Below are 10,293 nucleotides of genomic sequence, written 5' to 3' on the forward strand. Positions count from 1 at the left end.
CATTCATCTTTTTTGCACCCAACCCGTCACATTCTTCTTCTACCTCTTATTCCTCCCTTTCTTTCTCTCTTTGCATTCAACAATAACTTCCGATCCCGAGGAAGAATCCATTCACTGTTATGATTATTCCACATCCACCATCGCATAGAAAGATCCTTTAACAAACCAAGAAACCCTTATTACCTTCACCCCAGAGAAAACCCAAGTGATATCCTCGCCGCGCCACCACTCAACGACAACAATTACTCGATACCTCATGCTTCTGCGGTTTCGCAAAAGCTACAATAATTAGTCTGATCAACCAGGTCTTCATTTCTATATCTGGGTGGTTCTCAAATTTGACACTCTCACCAGCAACCCCTATTACATGGTTAGTCGTATCCTTGTCTAGTATTCCATTTATTGGTAAGCTCTTAGTTTCTTAAGAAAAAAAGGGTTTTGATCGCTTCAGATTCTGTTAGAGCTTTAGTTAGGTCTTATTCCTACTTGGGTCATACCGAAAAATCTATAAAGTCATTTGGTAAAATTTGTGAATTTGGTGTTATTCCTAGTGCTCGTATGTACACAGTTTTGAGAGATATGTCAAGGGAAAGTTATTTGTGCTTTCTTTTGCTTAGTATAATACCATGCATGATCCCAACGTTGATCCTAATGACTATATTTATAACATGTGTTAGAACAAGATTTGTTCTTATCAATTATCTTAGTTTTGATGATAACAATAATATGAATTTTGCTTAAGATAATATGGTACTCTAATCCAATGCAATTTCCCTTTCAGGAAATATATAAAGAGTACGCATGATTCAGCGCTCAGAAGTTGTGTCTCAAATGGTTCAGCATGCAACATCAGAACATGGTCTGGCAAGACATCAGAAGATGGTCGAAGCAGAATCAGAACATGGGTCTATGGAAGCATCAGAAGAACATGAGATCAGAAGCACTGAAGATCAGAAGATGGTATCACGCTCAGAAGCACTTCAAGGTCAGAAGATCAGAAGATGCTATGCACCAAGCTGTTTGACTCTGATGATATTCAAACGTCGTATTCACAAACATCAGATCAGAAGGAAGTACACGTGGCAGACTACGCTGACTGACAAAAGGAACGTTAAAGCTACTAAAGGCTACGTCAGTAGACACAGCGTGAACAAGGCTCGAGGTAGTTGACAAAAGCGTATAACATTAAATGCGAAGCTGTACGGAACACGCAAAGCATTAAATGCATTCAACGGTCATCTTCTCAACGCCTATAAATATGAAGTTCTGATGAGAAGCAAGGTTAACGATTTCGCACCAATACAATTCAAATTAACTTGCTGAAACGCTGTTCAAATCAAAGCTCAGAATCTTCATCTTCATCAAAGCTCACTACATTGCTGTTGTAATATTTTAGTGAGATTAAGCTTAAACTGTAAGAGAAATATCACAGTTGTGATTATCGCTTTTAAGAAGCACTTGTAAACTCTTGAATAGATTACATTAAGTTGTAAGGAACTAGAGTGATCGGTTGATCAGTATACTCTAGGAAGTCTTAGCAGTTGGCTGAGCAGAAAGTCTTAGGAGTGAACTAAGCCTAGAGTGATCGTGTTGATCAGTAGACTCTAGAAAAGTCTTAGGAGTGAACTAAGCAGTTGTTCCTGGAGTGATCAGGTTGTGATCAGAAGACTCTGGAAGACTTAGTTGCGGACTAAGTGGAAAACCATTGTAATCCGTGCGATTAGTGGATTAAATCCTCAGTTGAGGTAAATCATCTCTGCGGGGGTGGACTGGAGTAGCTTCGTTAACAGCGAACCAGGATAAAAATAATTGTGCAATTTATTTTTATCGTCCAAGATTTAAAGTCACACTTATTCAATCCCCCCCTTTCTAAGTGTTTTTCTATCCTTCAATTGGCATCAGAGCGCCGGTTCTAAGGTGCAAGCACTTAACCGTGTTTAGAAAAGATTCAGGAAGAGAAAAACGCTTCATTTAAAAGATGGTTGATGAAAGTGAAAGGACTACACCTACACCTGCATCTACATCTGGCTCTGCTGAGCAATACAACGGTAACAATGGTTATACTAGACCGCCGGTATTTGATGGTGAAAACTTTGAATACTGGAAAGATAAACTGGAAAGTTACTTTCTGGGTCTAGATGGTGATCTATGGGATCTTCTGATGGATGGTTACAAACATCCAGTAAATGCCAGAGGCGTGAAGCTGTCAAGGCAAGAAATGAATGATGATCAAAAGAAGCTTTTCAGGAATCATCATAAATGTAGAACTGTTTTGCTGAATGCTATCTCTCATGCTGAGTATGAGAAGATATCTAACAGGGAAACGGCCTATGACATATATGAGTCCTTGAAAATGACTCATGAAGGAAATGCTCAAGTCAAGGAAACAAAAGCTCTTGCCTTAATCCAGAAGTATGAAGCCTTCAAGATGGAGGATGATGAAGACATTGAAAAGATGTTTTCAAGATTTCAAACTCTGACCGCTGGATTGAGAGTTCTTGACAAAGGATACACCAAGGCTGATCATGTGAAGAAGATCATCAGAAGTTTACCCAGAAGATGGGGTCCTATGGTGACTGCATTCAAGATTGCAAAGAATCTGAATGAAGTTTCTCTGGAAGAGCTGATCAGTGCCTTGAGAAGCCATGAGATTGAGCTGGATGCAAATGAGCCTCAAAAGAAAGGTAAGTCTATTGCATTAAAATCAAATATCAAGAAATGCACTAACGCTTTTCAGGCCAAAGAAGAAGATCCTGAAGAATCAGAATCTGAAGAAGAAGATGAACTGTCCATGATTTCCAGAAGGGTAAATCAACTCTGGAAGAGCAAGCAAAGGAAGTTCAGAGGCTTCAGAAGTTCAAGGAAATTTGAACGTGGAGAATCTTCTGATGAAAGAAGATTTGACAAGAAGAAGGTCATGTGCTATGAATGCAATGAGCCTGGACACTACAAGAATGAATGTCCAAATCTTCAGAAGGAAAGTCCCAAGAAGAAGTTTCATAAGAAGAAAGGTCTTATGGCAACCTGGGATGAGTCAGAAGATGATTCAGAAGATGAGCAGGCCAACTGTGCGCTGATGGCGACAGAAGATGACGGATCAGAATCTACATCAGAATCAGATTCTGAAGAGGTATTTTCTGAACTTACTAGAGATGAGTTAGTTTCCGGTCTAACTGAACTTCTGGAACTCAAGTCTCAGATTAGTCTCAAATACAAAAAGCTGAAAAAGCAATTTGAATTTGAAACAAAGAAGCTTGAGTTGGAGAATTCTGAATTAAAAGAAAAACTTTTAAAATTATCCAATAATGTTGGATCTCCTTCTGATTCAGAAAAATCCACTCCTAGTCTGAACCATATTCTGAAAGAATATGATTTAAGTTTCAGAAAGTTCTTATCTAGAAGTATTGGCAGAAGTCAGCTAGCTTCTATGATATATGCTGTGTCTGGAAACAAAAGAGTAGGCATTGGTTATGAGGGTGAAACCCCATACAAACTTGAACCTGTTGATGAAATGAAAATCACATACAAGCCATTGTATGATCAGTTCAAGTATGGCCACTCTCATGATATTAGGCACACTTCACATGCACAAAGTTTTCACATAACACACACCAAGAAGCATGTGACACAACCTAGGAAATATCATGAAACTCATATTAAAAATTATCATGCTGTTCCTCCTATTGCTTACAATGTTAAATCCAAGTTCAATCAGAACTTGAGAAAATCTAACAAGAAAGGACCCAAGAAAATGTGGGTACCTAAGGATAAGATTATTCCTATTGCAGATATCCTTGACTGCAAAAAGGACAAGGCACAACATGTCATGGTACCTGGACTCTGGATGCTCGCGACACATGACAGGAAGAAGGTCTATGTTCCAAGACCTGGTGCTTAAGTCTGGAGGAGAAGTCAAGTTCGGAGGAGATCAGAAGGGCAAGATAATTGGCTCTGGAACTATAAAGTCTGGTAACTCTCCTTCCATCTCTAATGTACTTCTTGTAGAAGGATTAACACATAACCTCTTATCTATCAGTCAATTAAGTGACAATGGTTATGATATAATCTTCAATCAAGAGTCTTGCAAGGCTGTAAATCAGAAGGATGGCTCAATCCTATTTACAGGCAAGAGGAAGAACAACATTTATAAGACAGATCTGCAAGATCTTATGAGTCAGAAGGTGACTTGTCTTATGTCTGTTTCTGAAGAGCAGTGGGTCTGGCACAGGAGATTAGGTCATGCTAGTTTGAGAAAGATCTCTCAGATTAACAAACTGAATCTTGTCAGAGGACTCCCTAATCTGAAATTCAAATCAGATGCTCTTTGTGAAGCATGTCAGAAGGGCAAGTTCTCCAAACCTGCATTCAAGTCTAAGAATGTTGTTTCTACCTCAAGGCCATTAGAACTCTTGCACATTGATCTGTTTGGCCCAGTCAAAACAGCATCTGTCAGAGGAAAGAAATATGGATTAGTCATCGTAGATGATTATAGCCGCTGGACTTGGGTAAAATTCTTGAAACACAAGGATGAGACTCATTCAGTGTTCTTTGATTTCTGCATTCAGATTCAATCTGAAAAAGAGTGTAAAATCATAAAGGTCAGAAGTGATCATGGTGGTGAATTTGAGAACAGATCCTTTGAAGAATTCTTCAAAGAAAATGGTATTGCCCATGATTTCTCTTGTCCTAGAACTCCACAGCAAAATGGAGTTGTAGAGCGAAAGAATAGGACTCTTCAAGAAATGGCCAGAACCATGATCAATGAAACCAATATGGCTAAGCATTTCTGGGCAGAAGCAATAAACACTGCATGCTATATTCAGAATAGAATCTCTATCAGACCTATTCTAAATAAGACTCCCTATGAATTGTGGAAGAATAGAAAGCCCAACATTTCATATTTCCATCCTTTTGGATGTGTATGCTTTATTCTGAACACTAAAGATCATCTTGGTAAGTTTGATTCCAAAGCACAAAAATGTTTCCTTCTTGGGTATTCTGAACGCTCAAAAGGCTACAGATTATACAATACTGAAACATTGGTTGTAGAAGAATCAATCAATATCAGGTTTGATGATAAGCTTGGTTCTGAAAAACCAAAGCAGGTTGATAATTTTGCAGGTTATGATATTGACATCTCAGAAGTTGTTGAGCCAAGAAGCAACGCATCAGAAGCAGAGCTTCTCAGAAGCAAGGAATCTGAAGACCAAGTATCAGCTTCTCTGGAGGATCTAAGCATTTCTGAAGAACCATCTGTCAGAAGATCATCCAGACTCATCTCTGGTCATTCAGAAGACGTCATTCTTGGAAAGAAGGATGATCCAATCAGAACAAGAGCATTCCTTAAGAACAATGCAGACTGTCAATTAGGTCTTGTATCTTTGATCGAGCCAACTTCTGTTGATCATGCTCTAGAAGATCCAGACTGGATAATTGCTATGCAAGAAGAACTGAATCAGTTTACAAGGAATGATGTTTGGGATCTTGTTCCTAGACCAGATGGATTCAATATAATTGGTACAAAATGGGTCTTCAGAAACAAGCTCAGTGAGAAAGGTGAAGTGGTAAGAAACAAAGCCAGACTGGTGGCTCAGGGTTATAGTCAGCAAGAAGGGATTGACTACACAGAAACCTTTGCACCAGTGGCCAGGTTAGAGTCTATTCGTCTATTAATTTCTTTTGCCACTCAACATAACATCACTCTCTATCAGATGGATGTTAAGAGTGCCTTCTTAAATGGTTATATAGATGAAGAAGTTTATGTCCATCAACCTCCTGTTTTTGAAGACTCTATGTCTCCTAATCATGTGTTTAAACTTAAGAAATCATTATATGGATTGAAACAGGCTCCCAGAGCTTGGTATGAACGCTTAAGTTCTTTCCTTCTGGATAATGGTTTCACTAGAGGAAAAGTGGACACTACTCTCTTTTGTAAAACCTTTGAAAAGGATATTTTAATTTGTCAAATATATGTAGATGATATTATTTTTGGAACATCTAATGCTACACTTGGAAAGGAGTTTGCTAAGTCTATGCAGGCTGAGTTTGAAATGAGCATGATGGGAGAACTCAAGTACTTCCTTGGAATACAAATAAATCAAACATCAGAAGGAACATATGTTCACCAAACCAAGTATGTGAAGGAACTTCTGAAGAAGTTCAATCTTCTAGACTGCAAAGAAGCCAAAACTCCTATGCATCCAACATGCATCCTAGGTAAGGATGAGGTAAGTAAGAAGGTAGATCAGAAGTTATACAGAGGTATGATTGGATCTCTTCTATATTTGACTGCTTCTAGACCTGACATTCTGTTCAGTGTTTGTTTGTGTGCTAGATTCCAATCAGATCCTAGAGAATCTCATTTAACTGCTGTTAAGAGAATTCTAAGGTATCTGAAAGGTACTACTAATGTTGGCTTAGTTTACAGAAAATCTAAAGAATACAACTTAGTAGGATTCTGCGATGCTGATTATGCTGGAGACAGAATTGAAAGAAAAAGTACTTCAGGAAGTTGCCAATTTCTTGGAAGTCATTTGATCTCCTGGTACAGCAAGAAGCAAGCAACTATTGCTCTATCAACAACAGAAGCAGAATATATCGCAGCTGCTGGTTGTAGTACACAGATGCTCTGGATGAAGAGTCAGTTAGAAGATTATCAGATATTTGAGAGTAACATTCCTATATTCTGTGATAATACTTCTGCTATATGTTTATCTAAGAATCCCATTCTTCATTCAAAAGCTAAACATATTGAGATTAAACATCATTTCATAAGGGACTATGTTCAGAAGGGTGTTATTTCTTTAAACTTTGTGGATACAGACCATCAATGGGCTGATATCTTTACAAAACCCCTGGCTGAAGATAGGTTTAAGTTCATTCTGAAGAACATCAGTATGGACTTATGCCCAGAATGAGAAGATGAGAAGTTCTCATGTATGAGTATCTTCTGAAATGAATGTGGAACATTTTTTTTTAATCAGAAGTTCTGATTGAAATCTTTTAGAAATTATGATTCGGTTATTACTAACGTTTCATTGTCTAAGTTGATTCAGAACCTCTTTTAAAGCAAAACAGCTGTTACGTTTTATCTCGGGATGGTAAACCTGTCGTTACTATTCATGGATAAGCGCGCGTGCAGTTGAAGGGACGCCGACCATAGGTAACTGTGCTAGTCACCTCATTTGTCTTTATTATCTCTCCTCACGTCACGTAACATTAAATGCTAGTCATCATTCGTTTCATTTTTTTTCTCTTTAAATACTCTTCAAAATGGTTTTTTGGTTTCCTATCTCTTTGTTTTTCTCTTAAATTGTTTTCTCTCTCTCTCTCTCTCTCTCGTCTTTCATTTCTTCTCTCAAAACCTAGCGTTCACCCTAAGCCTGTTGAAGCTCCATGACTCAAAGGCGACAGATCTCTGTGCATCTCGGGATGGCTCTTCTAATACCGCTCAAGTCAGACTCTTCTTTGATGTTGTTATCAACTTTTATCCAAAGACAGAAGACTTTCTTGAGTTATGGGAGGAGGTTAAGAATGATATTCTTAACTTCTATGTTAAGGGAAAGCCCCGTTTGCAACATTAGCTCTCTGTCTGTGAACTGTCCCTCACTTCCTCCTTGGTTCTGGGATCTCTCCTACAGTGGAGGTTTCAGTCTGGAAGACAAGAAGTCCTCCGGGATTCTTGATGGGTTGACACAGAGCGTGTCTAGCTAGGGTTCTGTTTTTAATTTTTGTAGTGATTTCCTCCTTGGAAATCCTTTTTTGTATTTGCTAGGAATGTTTCTCATCTTGTTAAACATAGGAACCTCTTGTAAACCTTTTGCTTATCAATGAAAAAGTTTCTTTGTGCTTTTACATTCCTGTGTTTTCTTTTGTCTTTTGCATCTGAATCTTTTTAAACATTCTTTTTGATGTTATGACAAAAAGGGGGAGAAGATAAATGATAAATGATTTGATTAAATCTATCAGTTGCTGGGTAAAGGCTCCCACACATTCACTAACAAGAACTGCAAGTTCTATATGGTTTAAGTGTTTTGCAGGTACAGAAAAGTGAAGAGAATCTTCAAAGCAAACACTAGAAGCAAAACCATAAGAAGCGTTATTCTGTAAAAGGAATAAGCTCTTGGAAACTGAAGCAAGCTGAGTGCTATCAAGCTTCAGAGATCAGAAGCAAGAAAGAAGAATGAATCAGAAGCACTGATAATAGAATTTGAATATCTTTGTCTATCCTGTTCTGACAAAATTCTATTTGCTTTGATACATATAATGTTATGGCTCTGATACATTATTTGCTCTGATACACGTTTTTAGCCTAAATGCTCTGATACATTTGGCTCTGATACATATCATGTATTTGAATATACATTTTATGTTCTAACTCGTTCATGCTGAATTTTGTCGTTTAGTTTTTGTTCTGTAACATTTCAGGATGTAGAGATGCTTTGATGATGCTCTGGTACATTCAACAATGTTCTGATACAAATCTAGCATGAAGTGATGTTGGTAGACATTCAAAGTTCTGAAGCTATCCGAGGGAAGCAGAAATCAGAAGATGTGAATGTCCTAAAAGATCCAGTAATTCAAGTTCTGAAGCTGTCCTGAATGGAAGCAGAAGTCAGAAGCTGTGAATGTTCTGAAGATCAAAGAAATTCAAGTTCTGAAGCTGTCCACGATGGAAGCAGGAATCAGAAGCTGTGAGTGTTCTAAGGATCTAAAGAAATTCAAGTTCTGAAGCTGTCCAATGGAAGCAGAAGTCAGAAGCTATGAATTCTCTGAAGGCAGAAGCTTATATGATCGTCTCTACCGAAATAATCAGGGAAGTCTTTTATCAAAGTTCTTCGAGTATTTATTTCAGGGGGAGATTATTTATCTCAGGGGGAGATTGTTAATCTCAGGGGGAGACATATTCATATGCTTATGCTATAGCTGTGTAATTTGTCTTTTTGCCGTCTACTCTTTCTGATCGCAAATTCATATCATTTATATATGTTTTTGTCATCATCAAAAAGGGGGAGATTGTTAGAACAAGATTTGTTCTTATCAATTATCTTAGTTTTGATGATAACAATAATATGAATTTTGCTTAAGATAATATGGTACTCTAATCCAATGCAATTTCCCTTTCAGGAAATATATAAAGAGTACGCATGATTCAGCGCTCAGAAGTTGTGTCTCAAATGGTTCAGCATGCAACATCAGAACATGGTCTGGCAAGACATCAGAAGATGGTCGAAGCAGAATCAGAACATGGGTCTATGGAAGCATCAGAAGAACATGAGATCAGAAGCACTGAAGATCAGAAGATGGTATCACGCTCAGAAGCACTTCAAGGTCAGAAGATCAGAAGATGCTATGCACCAAGCTGTTTGACTCTGATGATATTCAAACGTCGTATTCACAAACATCAGATCAGAAGGAAGTACACGTGGCAGACTACGCTGACTGACAAAAGGAACGTTAAAGCTACTAAAGGCTACGTCAGTAGACACAGCGTGAACAAGGCTCGAGGTAGTTGACAAAAGCGTATAACATTAAATGCGAAGCTGTACGGAACACGCAAAGCATTAAATGCATTCAACGGTCATCTTCTCAACGCCTATAAATATGAAGTTCTGATGAGAAGCAAGGTTAACGATTTCGCACCAATACAATTCAAATTAACTTGCTGAAACGCTGTTCAAATCAAAGCTCAGAATCTTCATCTTCATCAAAGCTCACTACATTGCTGTTGTAATATTTTAGTGAGATTAAGCTTAAACTGTAAGAGAAATATCACAGTTGTGATTATCGCTTTTAAGAAGCACTTGTAAACTCTTGAATAGATTACATTAAGTTGTAAGGAACTAGAGTGATCGGTTGATCAGTATACTCTAGGAAGTCTTAGCAGTTGGCTGAGCAGAAAGTCTTAGGAGTGAACTAAGCCTAGAGTGATCGTGTTGATCAGTAGACTCTAGAAAAGTCTTAGGAGTGAACTAAGCAGTTGTTCCTGGAGTGATCAGGTTGTGATCAGAAGACTCTGGAAGACTTAGTTGCGGACTAAGTGGAAAACCATTGTAATCCGTGCGATTAGTGGATTAAATCCTCAGTTGAGGTAAATCATCTCTGCGGGGGTGGACTGGAGTAGCTTCGTTAACAGCGAACCAGGATAAAAATAATTGTGCAATTTATTTTTATCGTCCAAGATTTAAAGTCACACTTATTCAATCCCCCCCTTTCTAAGTGTTTTTCTATCCTTCAACATGTTGATTGATGGGTTTTGTAAAAGTGGTAACATTAAGGGTGCACGTGAGATGC

This window comes from Vicia villosa, linkage group LG1 (assembly GCF_029867415.1).
Source record: "Vicia villosa cultivar HV-30 ecotype Madison, WI linkage group LG1, Vvil1.0, whole genome shotgun sequence".
Lineage (NCBI taxonomy): Eukaryota > Viridiplantae > Streptophyta > Magnoliopsida > Fabales > Fabaceae > Vicia > Vicia villosa.